Genomic DNA, 25,250 nt, shown 5'->3' on the forward strand with positions numbered 1-25,250 from the left:
GCTGGTTCTCAGCCTGGACGTGCTCGGCCTGGCTCTCGTTGGCTTTGGGGGCCCCTGATCACGCATCCTTCCGGCTTGGCCAGCTCGGGGCGGTGACCCGGGCTTGCCGCATGAGAGCTGGCCCCAGGGAGCTCAGCATGGCTCCCAGCCGCAGCTGTCCCCGTGCGGGGGGCAGCCGCCCCCCCTCCGCACTCCACCTCCCTGCTCTCCACTTAGCCTCCTAACGGGGTGGCTGGGGTTCCGGCAAAATCTTGGATGGGGGCTGAGCTGAAGCAAGGAGTCCCGGTCCAAGTCCTGACTCCGGTCTGCTGATGGGAGGCCAACAGGTTCCTGAAGCCTCCCCCACGGCTCTTTGGAGGAGCCGCCATGACGGGAGGGTGGCCAGCCAGGGGTGCTGAGGACCCACACACTTGCCCACCCCCAGGGAAGCGGGAACGTGGTCGGGGCCATGATTCACGCTGCTGCCTCCATGAGGTCATCTGCGGCCTCCTTCCCGCGCGGGGCCGGCCTCGGCGGGGGGCCGGCCCAGCGGGATGGGGCAGCCTGGTCCTCCCCTCTCCCTCTCCCTGGCAGGCAGGAGGGGAAGGCAGGAAGGCGGCCTATCTATCTCTGCCACCATCTAATTACCCCGAGAGGTAATTGCTCTGGGTTTTCTCTGACACCTTGAGATTTCTCTCCAGGGCCTTCCACGGTGCAGCCAAAATAACCCTAAGGAGGCTGCAGGCCCCAAGACAGCGCCTATTGCTAAACCCCAACAACTCCCCGTCAGCCCCGCCGCGACGTGCCTGAGCTTTGAGACAGCGTGAGTTTATGACAGGTCCCATTATGTCTCTTGCACAAGCACTAAGTGTTGAAATACCCAACGGATGATGACAGTGTTGAAATAACCTGTCGTCTCAGCACTTTCTCCGTCATTAGCCAGATGTTCCAGCCCTCAGAAGCGTTTGCAGCCTTTTGCAGGGAGGGAGGGGGCCAGGATGGAGGGGGCTGGGGGCCTGGAGTCCCTGGTGAGAGCAGGGCAGGGGCTGGTTCAGCCTTGGAGGAATGTGGCATCGGGGCATCGGGGCAGGTGGGGGAGGCCTCCTGCTGGAGGAGGAGGAGGAGGGGCTGCCCTCCACTGTCCCCGAGTCCCACAGTCACCACGGGAGGACCCTGCGTGTGCTCTGCCTGCTGGGGCGGCTTGGGGAGGGAGAGTCTCTGTCGGGGCCCACGGGGAGCCGGCCATATGGGCTCTACTTGGCTGCGAGTGCAGCTCAGAGAGGTGAAGTGACGTCCCGAGACACCCCCGCTCCCCGCCAGGAGAAGAGGAAGCCTCGTCTTGATTCCGGCTTGTGCCCCGCATCGTGCCCTCTCCCGCTCCCAGCCCTGCCGTGGCCTTCGGGAGACCACCCTTTAGCCAGAGGGGGAGCAAATGGTGGGGCCAGCGGGCCAGGCCCGGCCCCCGCCGATCACCTGCTAGAGAGGTTTCCAGACTCAGGCGCCCCGCCTGGGTTTGCATCCCGGCTCTATTCCTGCCACCTCCCTGGGCCTCGGGGTCTTAGTCCGACGGGTCCACCTGTGTTTGCTTTATACACACCTGCGTGTTGCACACCCAGAGGAAGGCACTTTCTGCTCCTTTTTGTCAAACGACCTAAGATCCCTCAGTAAGCATAAGGCCCTGTCACTGGAGGCGTTCCAGCCTGGGGAGGGACAGCCACCAACTGCGGAGGGGACTGCAGCATTAGTGGGGGGTGGACCAGAGGCTGAGCTCCTACATCTGTTGTTGATTTGCGGAATTAAGTGGAGGAGTTTGCAGCTAATAACCGAGCCCCAAAGGGGCTGCGGCTGCCAAGAGGGTACAAATGGGAGGGGTGACCAAGTTTTGATCTTCAGTGCCTTCCTGTTTCTCCTGCTCCTGGAACCCATTGTGGGTCCCCACACACTATCAGTCATTCACACCTTAGTGAGGACGGCTTTCCTGGGAGCCTGGCCTCACACCCTGGGGGAAAAAGTGCTGCCATCTTCAGGCTCTGTGGCCCCAGCCCAGCTTGGGCTGTCAGTCCTGCCCCTGTTCCTCAAGAGCACCGGGGCAGCCTTCTGCTGACACTTCCTCCCGGCTCAGAGGAAGGAGGTGGGCCCCCAGTCAGGGACCCGGCCTGGGTCCTGGATGTCACTTGCTGTGTGATGTTGAGCAATTGCGTTTCCCTCTCTGAGCTCCAGTTTCCCCATCAGTATTAAGGATGCTGAGAACGTGCGTGACTTCCAGGGTCGGTGTGGGCTTGTGGTAATGTGAAGGCGTGTGGGTGCCTCTGCAGGAGGGGACCTCGTGGCCGTGACGGCTCTGGCTGGGGGGACAGTGGGGCTCAGACAGGAGGCTGAACGTGGAAGGGTGATGTGGCTCTGCTGCCCAGCATAGGGGCGGCCAAGGGGCTGCTCATCACGACCTCTCTCCAATGCTCCCTCCTTCCCTTGGGCTGCCTCAGGGCCTTGGCACTTGCTGGGCTCTTTGTAGCCAAGTGCTCCTCCATCCCACCATCCCTTCTGCTGGCTCCATCCTTCCTATCGTCCCAGATTAAATGTCACCTCCTCCGGGAGGCCCTCCTGAACTACTCCATCTAACGGAGCTCCCACCCCTCCAGTTCCTTTCCGTCGTGTCCACTTATTTCCTTTAGAGTCCTTATCACGTGTAATAATCTCCCTCATCTATTGTTTGTCTCTTCCATGAGAATATAAGGATCTTGTCTCTCCTGCCCATCACAGCATCCTTGCTGTGTCTTGCACATAGTAGGCACTCACTAATAGTTGTTGACTGTGCAAAGGTGTCAATTGATGAACTAATGCATTTATGAGAGCAGATGATGATTTATTGAAGGCCTGCTATGGGCCAAGTGATTACAGAGAGCCCACCCTTCCCCCGGGGCCCTAAACGGCATCCTGGAGACTTGTAAAGACTATTCCTGCCTGGGCTCCTCCCCTGGAGATGCTGATCCAGCTGGTCTGAAGAGGGGGCTGAGCATCCTCTAAGCAAATCAGATGTGTTTCCAAGTTTAAGAACCACTGATGTAGTCCTGTGAAAAACAAACAAAACAAAACACACAAAAAAACAACAAAACTGTTTATTTTAAGCTAATTTCAGACATAGGGAAAACTTGCAAAAACAGTTGCAGAATTCCTATGTATCTCTCACCCAGCTTCCCCTATAAAGTTAGCATCTTCTATAACCGCAGTGCGATGCCCCAAAGCAGGAAATTAACATTGGCACAATCCTAAGGAAGTAAACTGCAGATCTTGCTCCAATGTCACTGGATTGTCCCCTACTGTCCCCCTGCGGGCCCAGGACCCTAGCCGGGACCCCACGTTGAACTTCAGCTGTCATTTCTCCTCTGCTCACTAGCAGTTCCTTGGTCTGTCTTCACCTTTATAACCTTGACACTTCGCAAGAGTCCCCGATCGGGTGTTTTGTTGAATCCCCCTCAGTCTGGGTTGCTCCTGAGTTTTCTCGTGATTGGGGCAAGGTTATGCGTTTTAGGGACAATGCCACGGGAACAGTGGTGTGTCCTCGGTGCATCGTGGCTTGATGCCTTGTTATGTTAGCTTCGATCGCTTGGCTGCCGTGTGCGGGCCGTGTGTCTCCTTGTAGAGTTACTGTCTTTCTCCCCTCATTAGTGGATAAATATCTGGGGAGTGATACTTTGAGAAGAGGCAACTCCTGTTTCTCTTTAAACTGTTGTCCATGAATTTCAGCATCCACTGGCGGATCTCCCTTGCAACAGTAATCACCCGGTTGTTTGCTCAAGGGCCGATTTTCTGTTTCCTTCCTTCCTTCTGCAGTATCGATTGGCATTCTGTGCATACGAGGGCTGTCCTTTGTCCCCGTGCCCTTATTTTTCTCAGTGTGGATGAGTCCCGCTTTTCCTCTGGGTGAAATTTTGTCACCTTGGGGACTAGGCGTCACCACTGAGATTTAGGAATGAGGAACCGTGGTCAGGAGTCTGTGGATCACTCACCCGAGCTCTCATGGCCAGTAAGTGGCTGAGGAGGGCGTCAAAGTCACCCCAGATTCAAGCCCCGTCTATCTTTTAGCCCTGATCACTGCCTTGGCCTCTGAACTGCCTGTCTCCACCCTTGGGCTTGTAATTCCCATTTGTCCCCGCCCTTGACTGCAGAGCACCAGAGTATTTGAAATCCTTCACGGGGCTCCTCGAGTCCTCTAGATTGAGCTCAAACCTCAAACTCTTTAGCGTGGGTTAAAAGGCCCTTTTGGATGTCACCTCAGGCGCTCCCTTGGGCCCTGTCTCTCCCCATCCTTCTTTTTAGGCTCCAGCAGTGTTTTGCCCCAGGATCTTTGCACATGTTCTCCTGACTGAGACACTCCGCTCCTTTCCTGGCTCATTCTGACTCTTCCTCCAGGGCGCAGAGTCAGGCATGCATCACCCTAGGGATGCCTTCTGAGCCCCCACACCTGTTTGGGGCCTGCTCGGGAGCAAGGGTGCTCCTTGGGCTTCCCTTGATAGTGGCAATTGTCGCCTGCTTTATCTTCCCGGGCCTCTCTGGCTGGACTGTGAGCCCCTCGAGGGCAGGGATTGGGTCTGGGGATCACTAGCATCCGGCACATCAAGGTGTTTGGTTAATATTTACAGAATGGATGAAAAATGGACTCTGAAGCCATTTTCCTTTCTGCAGCCCTGTGTACCTACGGCGAACATGGCAGTGTGCCAGGGACTGTAGAAATTGACAGGAAATTGGAGGGAGAGGAAGTCCGCCTGTAAACCTGAGCTGGAGGAGGGCCCTCGGAGGACTCAGCATTGATGGAATGTCTACCGTCGGCTCGCTTATCTGCCCCACTCCCAGCAGCACCGTTCTGTAGGAAAGGAAATGCAGGCTCAGAGAGGTGAAGTTACTTGTCCGGGGTCACACAGCTGGTTAGTACCAGAGCCAAGATTTGAATGCCGGCCCGTGGGACGCCAACATACGGGCATGAGCCACTACCCGACACAGCTTCCTTCTACCCCCTGTGTCAGACCCAGAGCTTCCTTTCGGTCCCAAATCCAGTGGTTTTGCGTGGCTGTTCCCTATGTCATTAATTGCCCTCCAGACCCTGCGTCTTCGGGTGTTTCTGTTACAGTTAAAAGAGCAATAAAACACAGCATAATTGGAAGACAAAGGCGACTGCCTGGCCAGCCCGCCCTAAGGAGCGGAGTGCCAGTAACTTGGGTGTGATCCTACCTGTGATTCATGAAGAGAAATTACAGCCTTCCATGTACAGGTGTGTACAAGCTGCCGGGTGGGGTGCGAGCAAACACGGCATTTAGTGGGGCAGTAAAGCCCAGGCCTGTGGGGGGGGGCAGTAAAGCACAGGGAGACGCCCACCCCCCCCCCCCCCACTCCGCCTGCCTCCCTCCCCCAGGGAGACACTGTTGATGCAGAGCCCTTTAAAGTTTGCAGAGCGCTCTTGCTGGTGGACAGAGCCGCACCCATGCTGGGGCACGACGGTGAGGGGCTGCGCGCTCAGGGTCAGGGCCCCCACGTGCCAGGGCTGATTCCCTCCCAGGGTCCTGAGATGGCATGCCATCAGGATCAAGGGTCCCAGCCCTGGATAGGTTGTGGCCCAACCGAGGGTGTCTGAAGGGGTGTCCCACCATCTTGATGAATCCCGGAGGGCTTCCTGAAAGAGGTGGGGTGTGGAGAGCCATCTAGGAATTCCTTCTTCCCCATCTAAGCCTTGTCTGTGGCTGGAAGGAAGCCATTTTGAAAGGGAGGAGAGGGACACCCTCCAGGTCCCCACTGAGCACCAGAGGCTTGGCCACCAACCAGGGTGTCAGCTGACTGGGCCCTGGGCTCAGAAACTGGCTCCCGCTGGCTTACTTGAGCTCACTGAGATGGCTTCTCTCCCCAAATCAGGGAATCCTCCTCCTTAGCAGGAAGCAGCCTGCACAGAAGGCAGGAGCCAGTGCTAAGCTGATTCCAGGGAGCTGGGACATGGGGCATGCGGGTTGTGTGGGCTGGGGCACCGAAGAGGTCCCTTCTTGATCTAGAGCTGCCCCCAGGGCTCTGGCCACGGGTGCCCTTGCCCTGCAGGTGTGTCCATTGACCCCCAGCCCCGGTCACAGGGTTGTGGGCTTTCTTGCCCACAAATGCCTCCTTGCCTAGAACGTCGGTGGCTCCCCGCTGCCTGCAGCCCTTTCTCCCCAAATAGAGGGGGGCAGAGTCCTGTGGATCTGGGACTTGGTATCTAGGGATAAACAGATCACCAGACAAATACCTGATAAACATTAGTGTTTACTTACCTGGCAAGTTATTTATTCCTAGAAAAGCAAGTCGCATTTCCATCCGTGTCCCCGCCTCCCAACCCCCTGCCCCTTAGAGAAACATTTAGTTTCTTGTGAGTCCTTCCAGTATTTCTTTACATAAATGCATAAAGTGGTATGTATTTGCATACCCATGTCCTGTTCTCCTCCTGTTCACCACAGCTGTGGTGAAAGCGCACGCATGGACAGCCTTCCTCACGTGTTCCACGTGTGTCTGTAAATTCCCAGCAGCGGGATTGTCGGGTCACCGGGGTCCGTGCATCTGTAACTGTGATGAGAACGCCTAAATCATCTTTCATCGGGGTTGTATCATTTTGCACTCCCATCAGCGACATAGGAGAGTGTCTGTTTCCCAGCGCGACAGCCTTACCAAGAGGTTGCATTGTCAGACTTTCGGAGTTTTGCCTATCTGATTGGGAAGAAATGGTATCCTTGTTAGAGTGTTTGCATTTCTCTTCACAGGAATGAGGTGGACAATCTTTTCATAGGTTGAAGGGCTGCTTGTATTTCTTTTCCTATTATTATTGACATAATTTATCATGTTTTCTGGCTTTTCCATTTCAAGTCATTGTTGGAAGAGTGTCCCCATGCCGCGGGTTAATAAAGGGAGTCACTCTGATTGTCTTAGGGTTTCAATTTCTTTTTTTTTTTTTAAGATTTTATTTATTTGAGGGAGAACAAGAGAGAAAGTGCACGAGTAGGGGGAGGGGCAGAGGGAGAAGCAGACTTCTTACTGAGCAGGGAGCCTGACGCGGGACTTGATCTCAGGACCCCGGGATCATGACCCGAGCTAAAGTCAGACGCTTAACCCACTGAGCCACCCAGGCGCCCCTTAGGGTTTTTTGTTTTTTTTTTAAAGATTGTATTTATTTACTTGAGAGAGAGAGAGAGCACAAGTAGGCAGAGCGGCAGGCAGAGGGAGAAGGAGAAGCAGACTCCTCACTGAGCAGGGAGCCCGATGCAGGACTCGATCCCAGGACCCCGAGATTGTGACCCAAGCTGAAGGCAGAAGCTTAACCGACTGAGCCAGCCAGGCACCCCCGCCCCCTTAGGGTTTTAATTTCTACTTCTAAATCATGGATCCCTTTGGAGGTTGTCCTGATGGTGTTCTGGTGAGGCATAGATGCAGCTCAATCGGTCTCCCGGTTGTACCAACACCATTTACTAAAACTCCCATCTCTACCTCCCCGAAATCACCTTCATCCTACTAACTTCCAGTGTGCAGGGGGTGTATTTCTAGGCTTGCTTTCTGTCCCCTTGACCTAACTACTCACGAATGTGGTGAGTAATTTGAAAACACGTTTTTCTATTAAAACTAAGGCTGTATACTGTGGAGCAGAATGCAAAATTTGCATATATATATATTTGCATATATTTTCAAGATATGTGAACTTGAAAGCTTCAAAGTGATTCTGAGCTTGCCCCCAAGCCTCTTCCCTCTGCAACGCACCTGGTTTCTGCTGCCCACAACTGACCCCGCTCAGGGTGTCAGCCACTCTCTGCCACTAGGAGAACTGCAGTCTAAGTGCCGCTAATAGCTATAAGCTGAGTTGTCGCCTCTTCTGGGAAGTCTTCCTGGCCATCTCCTCACCCCCCAGGCAGAGTTAGCAACTTGCTCAGCATGCACCTGAGCACCCTCCTCTTGCAGCGCCCATTAGCGCTATAATCACCTGTTTACTCGTCTCAGGCTCGAGTCCTCCTGGTCATGAATCAGTCAACATGTTCCTTACTCATTTATAGGGCAATAATCTGGCTGCAGCCCGGGAGCCACGTGCAAAGTGTCTGATTCTTGCAAAGTGTCAATCAATCCGTGGGCATTTTCTAGTTCCTTCTAGGGGCTCGGTGCTGGATTTCTCTGCTCCTCCCATTGGCCCCACCCCTCAGCCTTGCTGCCGCCTCCCACGGGCTCCATGCAGACCCCCAGCCGGGCCTCCTCACCCTTGGGAGAGGGCTCTGCAGAGTGGCTGAGGGCCCAGACCTCCACCTGTCCTGGCCCCTTGTCCAGGAGAGCTGAAGGGCCACCATCATTCCTTCCTGGACACCTCGCTACAGCTCCCCAGGCCTGCCTAGGTCCCCATGTGCCCGGCTGGCATGTCCCCACCCCCACCTTCAGGCCCCCAGCATTTTCATGTACAAGTGCTGAGCCACCAGGATGCAGGTGTGGGGGTCTCATCTTGTTGGAGAAGAAGCCCCTTCCTTCATCTTCCAGAGGAGGAAGCTGAGGTGCGGTGGGGAGGGACAGGGGACTAGAACTGGGGCCTCCTGCTTTGCAGGCTGGAGGCAAACTTATGGAGAGGTTTTGGCAGGGGCCCCCCTGCGGGGCCTCCTCAGGTAACTCTGCTTCGCCAGCCAGTGTCCTGGGTCCTGGCAGAGTGTGACCGAGGGCTCAGAGCAGGGTCAGGGCTGGTCCCACAGCAGGACCAGAGACTAGCCGGAGCTGGTTCTGAGCAGGGGCCATGAGGCTGGGGCCAGAAGAAGGGGGCAAGGATGGCGCACAGAATCCCAGTGCAGGAGACAAGAGTCCTGCTCTTCCAGACCCGTCCTTCACCGCCTCCCCGTGTGGCCCGACACCCTCATCTGAAAGACGGGACAGTGACCCGGGCCTGGGCTTCTGCCTGCCTCAAAGGCTGGTGTGTTGAGTAGACAGTGGGCAGGAAGGTGCTCCGGGAGCCAGGAAGCTGGCTCTGGTACGTGGCAGGGCTGCATCATTGGGTGACCGCTGTCTGCAGGTCCCCGCAGGGTCCCCAAGAGTCCCCAGAAGAATGGCTCAGTGAGGAGGCTGGAGGGGGTGGCTGATTTCATTTCCCTCTCCAGTTAGAGCTGTAAGCAGACGGACTGAGCTTCGGAGGGGGTGAGTTCCCCATCACTGGTAGGGTGAAAGCAAGAGCTAGAGAGATCCCCTGCCGGGAGGCTCTAGAAAAATGCAAGCCTTTGATGCCATTCTGTCCTTTCCAGCCTGGAAAGTCTCTGGCGGTGGCTTTGAAGACTTATCTCCTTTCTCACACAATGTTGTATGTCAAGTATACTTCAATAAAAACATAATAAATTTTACAAAATGATAAAAATAAAATAAATCATGAAAAAGAGAAGAAATCAACACACACACGAAAGAACAAACTTGAGCTCTTAAAAAAAAATAGAAGAGAAAAAGACTTCTTTCCTTTACCCCAGGCTTCAGCGGCACCCCACCTCCAGGCACACAGGGCCCCCTCCGTTCCTGCCAGTGCAGAGCTGGGGGGAGACAGCAGAGCTGGGGACCGGGAACCTTGTACTCACCTGACCCCCGACACCTGACTGAGGGTCCTCCTGGCTCAGCGTGGCCAGTGATGGCAAGGACTCCACTTAGTTACCCGGGGCAGGATAACCAACTCTTTCTCTGCGGGGCCCCCATCCTCTCTCCCAGGTGAAACCTCTCACTCGTGTCTGTCCTGCTGGGAGGCAGTCTCTGGAGTCCAGACAGACACTGGGCTGTGATGGAGGTACCACTGTTCTTTAACTCTGATCATGTGGCTCAGAGAAGGAGGACCAGGGAGTGGGTCCTTAACTGACCCCTTTCTTCCCCCTGCACCACCTGCACCAAGCGGAGGCTGGCCCCACCGACCTTGACTTCTGGGGGGCTGTAACCCAAGCACATTCTTGCTCCCCACACTCGGCTCTCTCCGCCTTGTGCTTCCCAGACCCCTCTCTTTCAATCTGGCAGCTCAGCCCTCCCCAGAGGGTAGAGAGCTGTCGTCCCATCCCTCCTGGTCTTCGGGCATTGGCACGGGGAGTCGGCAGGGGCTTCCAGTCCCAATTCTGTCCCCTCTCTCACAACAGCTATGGATGTCACCCAAAAGGGAAACACACCTTGCATCTCAAGGAGCATCTCAATTTCTCAGAGTGTAGCCCTGCAGGAGGAAAGGCTCTTTCTACAATGTGACTTTGACTCTGACCCTTGCAGAAGAGTTCACGCCTCCATCTAGGCGGGAATGCAAGTGTCTGCCTTGCCGCTCAGCCCCACCGCTCTAACTCGCTCACCGCGGTCCTTAGCCAGAATGGGGAAGGGAACCCCCTGCCCCAGGGCCCGAGTCTGGGACAGAGGCAGTGAATGAAACACAGCCATCAACAGCCCGGCCTCTGGAGCCCTCCTGGAGCTGGGTTTGCCAGTGGTTCTGGGACTTTCACAAGCTTTGTGACCTTCGGCAAGTTACTCAGCCTCTCTGAGTCCCAGCCCATCTGCTACCTCCCCGCCCCTCCCCCACCCCGCCCGCCATGCTGTTGGAACACGAGACGAGATAGTGGGTCGGCCACACAGCAACTGCTCAGTAAGCTGGGCTCTGTCACCAGTCTCCAGCCCTCGGCCCCGCTCCCCTACACTCCCGGGTCCCTTTCCAGCCCCAGGATACAGCCCCTTCCCCCCACGCCCCCCACCCCCACCCTATTAGAGCCAGATCATAAAACCTCCAGGGGAGGGAGGCTGGTGACATCTTTAGTGGCGACATTTGGGTGAAAAATTCATGACCATCAGTTACTCAAGGAAGAGGGGGGGAAATGAGCCATTTCCACGGCTCAGGAACGTGGCTCTCCCCGGCTGTGAGTCCACAAATCTATTTTATGTGACGAGATCTATAGTCTAATAGAAGGAGCTTATCACAGACTTAAGAAAAAGTGCACAATAATGCGCCACTCTTTCCCCACCTCCCAGCCCGCGAGGCGCCCTCCCGGAACATGAGGGCAGGGGCTCTCCAGGAGCCGCGGAGAGTTCAGCAGCCAGAGGAGCCCCGTGGGGGGATGGCTGCGTGGCCCGGGGGTGGGGAACAGGAGACCCCCTCGCCCCACCTTTGTGCTGCCCCTTGGAGGCCACTCCCCCGTCCTCACCACCACGGTGGAAACCTGCCACCCTGTTGTGTCAAAGTCTCTGCCAGGCCTGGGAGTCCCGCAGTGCCGACAAGCCAGTCTGTCTGTCTGTCTGTCGGCACAAAGGAGGAATGGAGGCTTCCCCTTCTCCTGCTGCCTCTCATCCTGGACAGGAGCAGCCAATTTGAGGGAGGAGTCAGAGGTAGGCAGGTAGGGTCCCAAATCCTCTCCCAGATCCAGGTGCCTTGAGCCCAGGTCCGGGTGGGCCTGGGAAGCTTTGAGAGGAAGGGGCTTGGTGCTTGCGGGGTGGCAGCTCGTCCTTATGGAGCCTTGGTGTGGGGCTCGGGAGGCTGACATTCTGTCTACAGGAAGGCCTGGGGCTGCCTGAGCAGGTGAGGGAGTTCCTGCACTGGGCAGGGCTCAGGATGCTGGGGCCTGACCTGGGGGCATGCATCTGCTGCTGGGTGTGACCCTGGGACAGATCCCAGCCCTGGAGGCGCAGGGCAACTCCACCTCCAGGACCCACAGCATCGCCCCCACCCCACTGGCCCCATCCACCAACCTCTAAGACCCGCATCCCCCCATGGGTGAGCCAGACTGGGGACCCCAGGGGAGACGTGGACCAATTGTGTGCGTGTGTGCCGCACAAACGAATGAGTGAACAATTGAATGGATGGCTGTGGGCAGCCAGACCCCGGCTTGGTCCAAGCCTTGCCCTCTGTGGGGCACGTGGAGACCTGGAGGGCAGGCCTGCCCAGGGTCTGTTTGCAGGAGGAGCCCGGAGCTTCCCTCGGAATAAAGTCACCTGGGCCTTTGGACGCACACCTTTGGGCGGAGGACGGCGGCTCAGTGCTGCAGGGTGGGGGTGGGGAGGTCATTTTCATTTTACATTTGGTTGTTTGGTTAGTTGTTATCGACCTCCTCTGGAAAGGAATTTCACGAGGTATACAGTGATGCAGACAATAGGATGAAAAACAAAAGGAAAATGAACCCAAGGGGGAAGTGACGGGGTGGGGGGGGCGGGGGGTGGGGAAGGAAGCAGTTTGCAGGTCTGGTTGGAATTTCGGGACCATAACCTCTGACCTTCATTCCCTCATCTCTAAAATGGGGATAATAGGGGCGCCTGGGTGGCTCAGTCGTTGGGCGTCTGCCTTCGGCTCAGGTCATGATCCCAGGGTCCTGGGATCGAGCCCCGCATCGGGCTCCCTGCTCGGCGGGAAGCCCGCTTCTCCCTCTCCCACTCCCCCTGCTTGTATTCCCTCTCTCGCTGTGTCTCTCTCTGTCAAATAAATAAATAAAATCTTTCAAAAACTAAAATAAAATGGGGGTAACACAGAACCTTGGATTGTCGCAAGGATCAAATAAGAAACCTGGAAAGCAGGCAACATAGTGATCGATAAGGAGCACTCAAAACATGACCAATGATCAGTCAATAAATAATAATGTTGCTCTGATTATCGCACGGCCTGAGAGCCACTTGCTGGGCCTGACGGTCGGACTCCTAAAGTCCTAGTAGGCCAAGCAAATAGGGAAACTGGATCAGCCTTCATATCCACGGGGCCCTAGGGACCCCAAGCAGCTGCAGGAAGACAGACATTCTTTGCAGGGACTGAGGCCTGGGAGCAAGGCCTTCTGTGCATCCCCATAGGCCGGCACCAGGACAGGTGGAGGGCAGCGTTCTGCACACTTTCCCAACCCAGGGGCATATTGGCAGTCCCCTGCCAGGGGCAGTCGAAGAAAATGCATGCTGAGAGGGCCCAGGCCCCTGGATCTGATCCACAGTCCCTCAGGCTGGCATCATTTGAAATCCGGGGCAGTGAGGGAAATCAAGGCAGTGACCTTGTTTGTGGACAAGTGGGCTGGGGCTGTTGCTTGGCTGTGCCCAGGAGTGCCCAAGGCTCAGGCGAGGGCCACGGGGAAGGGAGGTACAGACTCAGAATTGCTTCCCGAGGGCTCTGGGGCACCGGAACACAAAGGGTGAGTCTTTCTTTGTCCTTCCTCGAGGCACAGCTGGCCTGGTAAGGCCATTGGCTTCCCCACAGCCACCCTGTCTGAGCCCCACACGGTGCAACCTTCACTGAAAAGGTTAGCTCCCCATGAAAGCCGACTGCCACCCTCCCCAGGGCCTCTGTCCGCACTTCTGCAGGCCCCTCTCTAGCCTTCCCTGGCCTGGACCTCGATTGGCCCTCTCACTCCAAGACACACCAAACTCCAGCTCCCACGCTCCTCCCATGGTTTCTCCAACTCTCACCTGCCCCTGGGACTTTGCACATGCTGTTCTCGTTGGCAAAATGCATTTCACCTGCATCCTCTCCTTCTGGCTAACTCTCCAGGTATCAGCTCAGAGGTTACTTCCTCTAGGAAGCCTTCGCTGATCCCCAGATTGAGTCAGGCTCCTTCCATGTGCCCCATAGCTCCCCTCCTGCTCTCCTAAGTACACATAGGGCTCCAGGCTAGACCTCCCAGTATCCTTTTCAGTACCCATGTCACATTCCTTGAGGGTAGCAGCTTTATCTCTAGGCCACACCGTGTCCCTGGTGCCCAGGACAGGGCCTGGCATGTAGGTGTTGTTGAATGACTGAGTGATGTATTGTCAGTTGTGTGGTCACAGGGTGTGGCTCCTTGGCCTGGACTGTGCCAGGTGCAGGCAGGGACAGTGGGGTCTTCTGCAGGCCTCAGCACTCCAGGCACTGATTCGGTAGAGGCTATGACCAGAAACATCATCCCCACAGTGACCGGGAGCAGTAGAGGGAAGAGGGCTCCCATCAGGTGGGAAACGAGAAGATTCTTCCATCCTGGGGCTCTGGGAAGCCAGAGTATCCACGGAGGGAATAGGGCGAAGCAGATGAGGTTGGAGCCCAGGAAGCAGTGTTTTGGGATTGTTACTATAACCTCCTGGTTTTTGTTCCTTGTACTTTTTTTTACACTCCCCAGGTTGGAGTGACCTCTAAACCCGGGTTCCCAGATGCAGGGAGAAGCAGGTTTCAGTGGAAACCAAAGCCAGCAGAGCTGGGAGATCCAGAGAGGGCCCAGGAAGAGGGACAGCCGGCCGGACGCGCGTCAGCCAGAACCGCCCTGTGCGCATCCTCTTTGCGTCCTGGGGTTCTGTGTGTGACTGCACTGGCGAAGCCGGTTTGGTTGCTGGAGCCTGATGCAAAGCCACTGATCTGGTTCAGGGCAGGCAGTTACTGGCTTGCCCCCTGAGGCCGCCCTGCCAGACGCTTGCTTGGGGTGCACAGGACCAGTCCGCATTCGCCAAGTGCATGGTGACTGGGCCGCCACGAGGCTCCGGCGGGAAGTCAGCCACAGCGCTGCGCCCACCCCGGGGGCACCTTTGGCCCCATCCCAGGGCCTCTGCAGTCAGACCCCACAAAGGGGAGGGCGGGGCCGGTGGGACACGGAGAGTGTCCGAGTGTGTGGACTCAGCAGGCTTTGGCTCTAATCCCCATTTAGTAGATATTGCTAAACAAAAGAGGAAAGCCGGCCGGCTGGCTGGCTGGCTATTCTTTAAAAGGGAGTTTTATTAATGTCCAGCAAGGGCACCAATTCGGACTTCTGGGTAGGGCTAAGGAGGGGCTCAGCCTCTAGCAACAGAGGGCAGGCCCTGATCAGGGGATCGGTTTTGGTGTGTCTGAATGCACGCAGTAAATGTGTTTGAAGGGGATCACCTTCCTTAAGTAGGTTAAGCATCTCCATTGCGATCGCGAGTAGAGTTTAGCAAGGCCTTTTTTATGTTTTCTAGAGTGTTTGAAGGCCTGCTTTAGCTGAGCCCATGTCCAAATTAGGCCAGCTCCATTCTGGGGCTGCCTGAATTCATGAGGGGCCCTGCCTTCCAACCTGACGGATGGATCGGTTCTGCCATCGCCGGGGACGGTGTGAACAGACTCTCTGTGGCTTGAGTTCGCGGCTGCATCTCCCTACGTGGAACCTCAGAAACCAGCCCCTCCCATTATTGATGGTCCCCATGGGGCCCAGAGGTGACTGTTAAAATACTGTCTCCTGCAGGGATGCTCTGGGACCAGATAGGCTTGAGGCACCTGTCAGGGAGAACGGGCAGGGGGTGGGGGGAGTCAGCATGGATTTTGGTGCTCGTGTAAAGGGAGAGAAGAAATCTAGCACGTGGAAGAGCAGAGGTCGTGGCCTTCCTTTGCGTGGCCCGGTGGGCCCAGGGGCACGGGGGGGGGGGGCACGAGCACTGAAATCAGCACCCCTAGGTGATCAGGGGCATTACTCCCGGGGACTGGAGGCCGAGCTTTCTTGGCTACACAAGCCAGGTGATGACAGATGCCATGTGGTGGGTGACAAAGCTCAGGGCCCAGCCCGGGACATCTCTGGCTGTGAGTCACTCCCTCCCAGCTGCATTGGGCATCACCGTGCCCAGCCCCCTGAGTGAGCATGCGTGTGATTTAAATTCATGGTCCCCTCAAGTCCTCCCTTTTTTCTCTCACTGTGTGTGTCCACAGATCTTGGTTTGAGTCCCGTCGCTGCTCTGGTTTGCTGTGTAACCGTGTGGGTCGCCTGGCCCCTCTGCGGTCCGGTCTTATCATCTCCCCTGTCTCAGCTCAGCCGGCTGGAACAGACACCACAGACCAGCGGCTTAAACAACAGGCAATCTCCTCCTCATGGTTCTGGAGGCAGATAGGGTTCTTTGTGAGAGGCGCTTTGGGCTTTATAGGCGGCCACCTCCTGGCTGTGTCTTCATGTAGCCAAACGTGCTCCGTCTCTCTTCCTCTTCTTCTAAGGACACTGATCCCATTGCAGGGTTGGCGGGGGGGAACTCCCCCACCCTCATGCCCTCAGCTGTACCTAATCACATCTCAGGCCCCACCCCAACTGTACCTAATCACTTCTCAGGCCCCACCATCCCCGGCACTGGGGATGCTAGAGGGACACATTCAGGCCCTGACATCCCCTAACTGTCCATCTAAAGGCTTCTCTGTAAACTGGGTTTGGTATGAGGTGCAGGATCCCCCATGGAACAGCATCCTGTTGCTGGTGTGGTCCCTGACAGCTGGCTGAGTCCACACGTGTCTGAGCCACGGACCAAGTGAGGTGCTAAGCTCAGGGCATCCTGCCATGGAGGGTCCACTGAAGCCTCCACTTAAGGAGGAGTCATGGAAGGCTTCCTGCAAGAGGTGGTGCAGGTGGGCCTTCAGGGACGAGGCCTGGAAAGACATCTTTCCTGGCAGGATGATCAGCCCCTGCAAAGGCTGGCCTCAGAGGGACAGAGGTGGGGCCCAGAGTCAGGAAGTCTGGGAGTGGCCTATCACCCACGCCTCGGGGGTTAGTCTCAGGCAGGGAAAGAGGGGCTCGTCACAGACAGCGAGGGTCCGAGGCCCCCCTGGAGCATGGCAACCCTAGACGTCATCAACCCCCTGTGTGACCTCAGGCTCTCTGAGCCCCGGCTGCCTTGTGGTCTGTAAACCACGCAGAATTGTTGGGAGAATATAGGAAAGAAGCCTTTTTTGCACAGTGCCTGGCACAGGGTGGGGTCCATATGTGTTGTTCATGCCCTGTCTCTTCCTCACAGGAATCGAATTAACAAGGGGTGGGGATTGGGCAATTTTGCCAAGGAAGGGAACATGATCTTCCTGTTCTGGGGGTGCAGGTGTGGGGGGGTCCAGCAGCCGCTCATTTTAGGCTCTGAGCTGTAGCCCGTGCTGTGGTGAGGATGCTGAGGGACACAAACCCGCGGCAACTGAGGGGCCAGAGGCAGTGGTGAGGTGATCCCAGGGAGATATGAAGGGGAAACTGAGGCACCGTTGCTTGCCGAGCACAGGGTCTGTGCCAGGAGTTACTCTGACCTCATCTACTCTGTGGACGGGGACCAATCCCATTTTATAGATAGAGAAACGGAGGCTCAGAGAGAGGAAGCCCCAACCCAGACTCTCAGGCTCTTCTCCCTCGCCAAGCTTCCTATTTAACCACCTCTGCGCTGTGCCCCAGGAGCCCGGTCGTCTTGTGGGGTCTGCGCCACGGGAGGGCCAAAGGAGCCACCCAGGGGGGAAGAGGGGCCAGAGTAGGGGTGGTGGAGGGGGCCCAGGGGCTGTGCCCTGAGGCCCAGCCCGAGCCTGGGGCTGGACGGGAGCGTGGGCCGGGGTCTGGGGACATGGGGCCCCGGGTGTGAGCAGCCGCCTGGGAGAGGTCGGCTGGGCACCTGGGCTCTCCGGCCCTTACCCTCCCCCGGCGACGGCCCGTCCCTCCGATCCTCGTTAGCGCGGCGCCACCTAGCGGCTCTCTGGGGAAGCGGCGGCGCGACCTCATCCCGGCCGGCGGGCTGGGTCCCAAGTTCCTCGAGTTCCTCTGCGCCCCCAGGGGAGAGAAAGGAGGAGTGCCCCCCCCACCTCGTCCAGAGGAGCAGGCGGTGACACCTGACACTTAAGGGGCGGAAGGAGTGGAGGCAGAGCTGGAGGAAAGCAGGCTTTGACCTTGACGCTGGTCCCTCCTGTTGGCCCCTAGCTCAGCGTGTGGAGGAAGCCGGAGGAGGGAGAAGTCCGGAAGGGCAGGCAGGAAGAAACGCCGGAGGTTTCGGTGGTCCAAGGGCCTAGGATTGAGCGGGAACCCAGTACTCCTGGAACCTCAGTGGGAGGCAAGGCCGTGCACACCTGCTTCATGATGTTGGGGGCATTAGCATGGTGGTGGTGTCTGCATCTGTGTGAGTGTGTAGGGCAGTGAGCCTGCCCTCCATGCCGTGCACCCCCTCCTGGGGCAGCTCGAGCCCTCCTATGTCCCCAGCAAGCTGCTCCCAGGTGGGGCCCCTTCTGTCCCCACTCCAGCCCCAGCCCACAGTCCCACCGTCAGCACGGCTCGGGCTGTGGCCGCTGAGGGAAATTACTCCTTACAGCTGGACATGGAGGCCCCCCAGCTTCACAGCCTCAGTCTCTTCAGGTGGAAAATCTGAGGACATTCAGCAGCCATGTGCTGTGTGTTTTAAAAAGTCCGGTGCATGAGGACGAGGGTGTTTCTTCTGCTGTGTCCGGGGCCTGGAAAAGTCCAGAACCTGATGCTCCAGACCCCGAAGGAGGAGGCCTGGAGACCCATGCTCCGTGAGCACCCCACTCTGGGAGTCTGTCTGCTGGAGAGGAAGGGACATGTCAGCCCGTGAAACAGTAATGGCGGAGGAAATTGGAGGGTGGTGACCACAAATGTGACAAGTATTGTTTGTCCTTTCGTATGTGATGCCCTTCCCAGGAGTGATCAGGCCACAGATGTCCACGACAGAGGGGGAGGGGGCTCCCACTGGCTGAGGACCATTAGCTCAGCCCCCAGTGTGGGTATCTCCTTACAGAGGCAGGGACTGAACCTCAGCGAGGTTATATAAGCTCCTTGCCCAAGGTCCCCCTGCTTCTAAGTGACAGAGGGAGGATTCGAGCTGGCTTGACTGACGCCAGGGCTGTGTGGATGCCTGATAGCAGGAGGGCCAACCAATATGGAGGGCATGGTGGGGCATGGTGGGGCCTGGGTGTGCCTCAGAGTGGCCCCAGCTGGTGCCTGTTGCCCAGGCACCCGGCCACTGCTCCCAACTGGGGTGTCACGCGTGGACAACGGATCTGTGCTTGGGCCTTCGGCTCTCGGTTTTGGCAGGAGTCTGGGAGTGGGGTCTTGCCCCTCTGAGCGCTGTTCTCCCACCCGCCATGATGTGTCAGCCCACAGGGAGAGACTTTCTTAGAGCTTATCCAGGGACAGGCATCTCTGTCCTTCGCTCTGATAACAACTCCCAGTTTCCTCCAGGGAGGCAAGAGGCCCTCCTGGAAACGAGCAAACGTTTTTTTTTCCACCCGTCCCGCTTCCCAGCGATTCCCTCTCTAACTTCCTCCTCCTTCTGCACCCCAAGTGCTGGGACTGGCTCCTAGGGTCCTCGCTGTCTTCCCCTAAGAGATTGGCTAGCTCCTCCCCCAGGGCCCCAGGGAGACCCACAGTGTGGGCCTAACAGGGCCACACAGAGTCCTGAACCAGGGGAGGAGACCAGGGAGGGGAGGACTTTGCTTCTACTTTCTTATCTGGGAGGAGGGTGTTGACTCCAGAAAACTCTGACCACCAGTACCTTTGTGGTGGGGGCTTGGCCTGTGGGATTGCGGCTCCTGCCCTGGGCCTCTTGCTCTTCCTGGCTGCCCCCGGGTTCTGGCCAGCCTCTCTGACCTCCATGTTCCTTCTCAGCTTCCTCTCCTGAAAGATGGGTTTAGCGAGAGGACCAAGTGCTGGGTGCTGGAGGTTCCTTCTACCCTCTCTGCTCTGGCTCTCCATCAGATCTCCTTGCATCTCATTCTTGCTGCTGCCAGTCCTTTGCCAGGCGATTTCCCTGCTGGGGCCTCTCCTTAACCAGATTTGAAAAACTGAGACTGGTAGTATCAAAAGACAGGGAGGGAAACTGAGGCTTAGGGAAGAAATTGATCTACCTAAGGTCACACGTCAGTTGGCAGGTGAGTTGGGCCAGAACCCAGAACCCAGAACCCTGAACCCTGGGCCGTGTTCCCTTGCTGGGGACAACTAGGAAAGGGGTCCTAGGAAATATCTCTCATCCTTGTCCCAATCAACCCCTCCAAACGGTTTTAGTTGTCTCAAGTGTGAGCATATCTGTTTTTAAAAACAACATAGAAGTTTACTTCTCGCACACAAGCAGTCCAGGGCTTATCTGGCAGCTCTACAGTGTCATAGGAACAGCGTCCTTTCATCCCTCTGGACTGCCATGCTCAAAGGTGACTTCCATCTTTGAGTCCAAAAAGGCTGCCACAGCTCCTGCCATCGTTTCTACACCCCAGCCAGTGGCAAGGAGGAAAGAAGAAGGGGGAAAGCTTAAGCCTTTCTTTTTTCTTCTTTTTTTTTCCAATTTAAAAAATTGCGTTAAAATACACATAACATAAAATTGACCATCTTGGGGCGCCTGGGTGGCTCAGTCGTTAAGCGTCCGCCTTCGGCTCAGGTCATGATCCCAGGGTCTTGGGATCGAGGCCCACGTTGGGCTCCCTGCTTGGCGGGGAGCCTGCTTCTCCCTCTCCCACTCCCCCTGCTTGTGTTCCCTCTCTTGCTCTCTCTCTCTCTGTGTCAAATAAATAAAATCTTAAAAAAAAAAAAATTTACCATCTTAACATTTGAAGTGTACAGTTCAGTGCTATTAGGTACATTCATATTATTATGCAACCAGATGATGAAGGTATTTTCTGGAAAAAATTGGGGCTCAGAGAGGGTGTCTTGCTCAAAGTCACACAGCATATGAGTGACTTTTGACTGTAAGGCCTACCTTGGGGGCTTCTGCCAGAGCTGGGTGTCACTTCTCATTAGCTAGGTGGTCATGTGAGGAGTATGGGATGTAGAGTGGGGTCCCAAGGTGCCCTTCACCCCCAAGGAGATGAAGAAGCCCATCTGGGGCCTCCACCCATGGGATGCTGGGCTGGGAACTTCCATCCAGAGCTCACAGGGCTCACATGAGCACCCCACCTTCCCCTCTGTCCACTCCCCAGAAGCTTTAAGATGCTGGGAAAAAGAGGAACGCCTTAGTAATGAGGGACTCTAATTGGATTTTCCCCAGGATTGGTGTGCAGAGCTTACTACTGAATGATTTACTGGCCCAGGCCAGAGTGGTGTTGGCGATGTCCCAAGTGTGTGTGTGTGTATGTGTGTGTGTGTGTGTGTGTGTGTGTGTGTGTGCGTGCGCGCGCGCTCGTCAGTGCCTGGTGTGAGCGCAGATGCACGTGTCTCTGTGCGCACGCGGGTGTGTGCCCCGCACGTTCAGAAGCGCCACGAACAGCTCGGGACCCAGCGGGCTCTGTGCAGGCGGGGCCCCCACCTCTCCGAGGGGGGACCCAGGGGCCCGCAGCAGTGAGCGGGGAAGGCGGCTGCCAGCCAGGCCCAGCGAGGAGCTGTGTCTGGGGTGGTGTGTTGTAACTGGCAGCCTGGCATATGAGTCACCGGCCAAATTAACTCAAGTTTCCTTTGGGGAAAAATGTAATCAGTTATTGCCCTCTGTTCCATTTTAGCAAATTAACTCGTCCAGTTTTTTATTTCTATTTTTTTAATGTGGGGAGGGGTGAGGGGGTTGGGAACAGAGGGTGGTGGAGGCCGGGGCCGGAGCCGAGCAGCTGCTCCGACAAGGCCCCGGGAGCTGCTGAGCACAGACTTGGAGGGAAGTGGGGTCCTGGCTGAAGCAGGGGGAGCGGGGGCCGCTGCTCCTGCAGGCTGACGTGGCCTCGGGTCCTGCCGGGACCCGGGGAGGTGGAAACGCATATTTGAGGAAGAACTTCACTACCCCCTGAGCATGTTTCCCGGACACTTTTTCTGTGCCCACCAACTGGAAGGGCGTAACAGCCCCACTGGGAGCAAGTGGGGGAGGATTCCTAGGGCCTGAGCAGACCTCCTGGGGCAGATTGTCCCAGTGCCAGAAGACACCAGTCTGGAAGCTTCCGCCAGGCCTTCCTATGTGAGAGTGACCACACTGCAGCCACAGGCACAGTGCGGCCCGGCCTGCGGTCCCAGGGCTTTCATGCTCATACATCTACCTCTGAGGTATTGCAGACCCCTGACACAGAGGAGGGGTCTTGACCCTCTGAGAAGTGACACAGTGACACCAGACCCTGCTCCCTTCCCCTCTCAGCCAGGCCATATGTTCCTTCCCCCTCAAATGTTGAGGGATACAAAAGGTATTTGATCTTCAAGAGCCTGAGCGTGCCCTGATTCAGCCCCCGGGGCCCGTGGGGCGACCACTGTCTCTGGTTGTGGTCCGGGGTGCACGTCCTGGCTCTCCTATGAGGTCCACTCCTCTGTTGACATCAGACTCCGTCATGGCCCAGGCCTTACCGGCTTAGGTTCTGCTGTCTCTGAGAAGTCCAAACTGTTCCCAGCCCGTGTACGCGCCCCCACTCTCCTCCCCCCTCCTGTTGCTCAGTACCATGATATGCTCTCCCAGGTGCCAGGTTCATGTCCACTGTGGGCATGGAAAAACGTCCCAGCGTGCATGGGATGTTGGGTAGGGTGGGCAGTCTGAGCAGAGGGCAAAGGTGAAGCCTGCGCCCAGCCGGGTCCCTGGCCTGGGGTCTGGTTGATGGGGAGGTGGCCGCAGGCAAGACCTGGGGCTGGCATCGGGCCTGAGGAGCTGTGGGATCCCGAGGTACCAGTCCCTCTGACTGGAGCCTGGGTTACAGGGAGGCATGGCTCAGCATGAGCATGGCGGTGCCCTGGGAGGCAGGGCCTACTTTTTGGCCATGAGGAAGGGGCTCTCGTGCAGGCAGGTGGTCTTGGCCAGGACGGAGAAAGCAGCATGGCTGTGCCATTGATAGCAGAGAAAACGGGGGACTCACAGGGGACACGCCAGGGCGCTTCTAGGTTCTGGGTGAGGTTTAGAGGAGGGAGGTCCTACATCAGCAGGGCTGAGAGTCAGGGAGATTGACTTACTGCAGGGAACTGGCTGGGGAGGCCCGGGAAACACTAGACATAAGAATTCCAAGGGTGAGGGGTGCCTGGGTGGCTCAGTCGTTAAGCGTCTGCCTTCGGCTCAGGTCGTGATCCCAGGGTCCTGGGATCGAGTCCAGCACCGGGCTCCTTGCTCAGCGGGAAGCCTGCTTCTCCCTCTCCCGCTCCCCCTGCTTGTGTTCCCTCTCTCGCTGTCTCTCTCTCTCAAATAAATAAATAAAATCTTAAAAAAAAAAAAAAAAAAAGAATTCCAAGGCTGAGTGTTCCTTGAGCGGTTTGTATGCAGCATTTCAGTGGGTCTTCCCAGTGAGCTTACAATGTGGTTACGGCTTTTACGCCCATTGTAAAGCTGAACAAACTGAGGCTTACGGGGCAGGAAGGCCACCCTGAGACTGTGCAGGCCACCTGTGGCTTTGTGGCTTCCTGGGTGAGTTCACCTCCCTAATGCAGCTGTGAGCCCGGGGGCTGGGCATGACCCTCAGAACTTTGGGAGCTTTTTGTCCCCTGACAGAGGCCATGGGGCGTCTGCACAGTGGCCCGTAGAGACCTGGATCTTCTCTGCCGGGGTGCTGGAGGCCAACAGCTGGGGTGTGGTGAGGGGTAGCTGGTGTGGGTGTTCACCGCCCCGGGAGATGGCCTCACGGCCCTCCCTGTCCCTTGGGTGCTCACGGCACTGCAGTTTGGGCGGCTTGGGCTCCCGGCCGGGGGGGTGCTGGGCTCCCTCTGTGCCCGGCAGGTGCCTGACTTCCTGAGTGGGCGGACTGGGGGAGGGGAAGGAGCGAGGATCCCTTCCGCACACACTGGCTGCAGGCTCCGTTCAAGCAGTGTTGGGTGTGTCTGCAAAGTCCCGCTGCTGCCGTCACCAGGGTGCGACAGTGGGGCAGGAACTGAAGTGCCCACCGTGGGGCCAGCCTGACCTCTAGGTGATTGTTTGTCACCAAGCCATTCGTGGGTGGCATCCGACGGTCAGAGCAATGCAGGACGACCTTGGGAGCAGCTTGTCCAGGGGGCTCCCTGGGGGTGTCTCAGATGTGTGTGGGGGGGACACTTGGTGGTCACAGTGCTGGGAGGGAGGACTGGCACCTGGTGGGCAGGGATGCCCGGGGCTCTCTAATGTCCCATGGGCCCCGTGGCCCCACTCTGTGAAAGATGGTTCCCGCATCCCACACACACCGCTGGTGTCCCGCCAGACGTTCCTATGGGTGAAAAACTTGCTTAAAATGGTCCGAGCCTAGAACTGGACTCTGTTTTACATAACACACAGCATTTCTTCTTCTTCTTCCTTTTTTCTTTTTGCACAGTCTTAACAAAAACGGAATCTCCAAGACGCACTGCCACAGCGAACATTGAGGAGAGATTGTCTTTTGTTCTGTCTCAGGATCTTACTGAGAGTGTCCACTGTCCCAGACACGTCTTCCCCAGACGCAAGGCTGCTCGTGGTACTTGAGTGTCTGGTGTTGCCTCACGGTACCAGCCTGTGTTTGGAAATGTCACATTCGTGGTGAGTAGACGAGCAGGTGCCCCAATTCCACTCCTTCACTTCGACCTCTGGGTACACGTGCCGAAGCATTTAATTCAAAATGTGGTTTGATTATATAGCACGTTCCTTTTATTTCTCCTTGATATCACAAGTGAAGGCATTATTATATTGATTTTTAAAGTTATATCTGCGAATAGGTCATATTGTCAGTTCACGTCATTTCTGGAGAGAGAGGGAGGTGCCACCAAGCATCTGTTATAGGACAGAAATGCTGGGTCCTCCATTTCATGGATGGGGAAACTGAGTCCAGGAAGGCCCCGTGACCTGCTGGCTGTCTCCCGATTCCAGGCCCGGGGGCTCTTTCTGCTTCCTCAATGGCCCGTGGCCACCCTCCTCCTCGGCCCGTTTTCTCATGACAAGCCCTGCTCCCCATTATAAAGGGGGAATGAAAGGTTTTTAAAAAACACTTCGACTTTTGTTTGTCATGTGATAGAAACTTCCTGAAAAGCCAGCGAGGCCCCGGGCTGTATGCACCCAGCAGTCTGCCGGTGTCCGGGGCCTCCCTGGGCTGTGCCCTCCGCTAACTCCGGCCACACTCCCTCTGGGCCGGGCTGGAGCCGGGGGTGGGACCAGATGACCTCCTGTGACCTCATCTAGCCAACACTATTTTCTCCCTTTCTAGATTGTTTTTCCAATCACCCAGTGAATCTGAGTGAGACTCTCTCTCTTCTTTCGATGACTACCTTTCAACTCAAGTTATGGTTTTATAAATAATATATATGGCAAGTCAGTGCTGGGGAAAGGACATTCATTCGGCTCTGAAATATTTATGGCCTGGAGTGTCTGCTTACTTTTCTTTGGAGTCATTTTTTTTAGCACGGCGTGCCAGAAAGCATGACAGCCCAGGACATCTTCAGGGGCGGCGGCACGGATGGCCCTTCCAGCCAGGCTGCGGGGCCCATCCATCCTGCGACCGACTGGGGAGGTGGCACCTCTGCCCGGGGAGCCCTCCCGAGCCCAGACCTCCTAAATTATCTCAGGGAAGGCTCTGCTCCGGTGACAAGAATCAGCACCACTGCCTTCGAAACAGACGTTGCTTTCCAGTGTGTGGTTTGAATTATAACAGACCCTACGTCCGAGCTTTACTCAGATACGCTTTTGAATCCTTGGGCCTCTCCTGGGAGGTGTGCACTTGCACCCTCATTTTCCAGGTGGGGAAACTGAGGCTCATCAAGGTTAAGGAA

At 56.7% G+C, this 25,250-nt stretch overlaps 2 long non-coding RNA genes across 2 annotated transcripts in view; both read left to right on the forward strand.

Annotated features, from left to right (window-relative positions):
- The window catches only part of LOC113933495, a 36,569-nt gene extending 11,758 nt beyond the window's left edge, over window positions 1-24,811 (forward strand). Inside the window, exons 3-4 of the long non-coding RNA XR_003523367.1 lie at window positions 23,828-24,027; window positions 24,689-24,811. This is a non-coding gene — a long non-coding RNA (uncharacterized LOC113933495). The remainder of the gene's footprint in view (window positions 1-23,827; window positions 24,028-24,688) is intronic.
- LOC113933494 lies at window positions 13,782-16,076 on the forward strand. The gene is made up of 3 exons (XR_003523366.1): window positions 13,782-13,892; window positions 14,866-15,100; window positions 15,587-16,076. It is a non-coding gene; the product is annotated as an uncharacterized LOC113933494 (long non-coding RNA).
- Window positions 24,812-25,250: the final 439 nt, after the last annotated feature.

The sequence above is a fragment of the Zalophus californianus genome, chromosome 10 (genome assembly GCF_009762305.2).
Source record: "Zalophus californianus isolate mZalCal1 chromosome 10, mZalCal1.pri.v2, whole genome shotgun sequence".
In the NCBI taxonomy this organism is placed as follows: Eukaryota; Metazoa; Chordata; class Mammalia; order Carnivora; family Otariidae; genus Zalophus; species Zalophus californianus.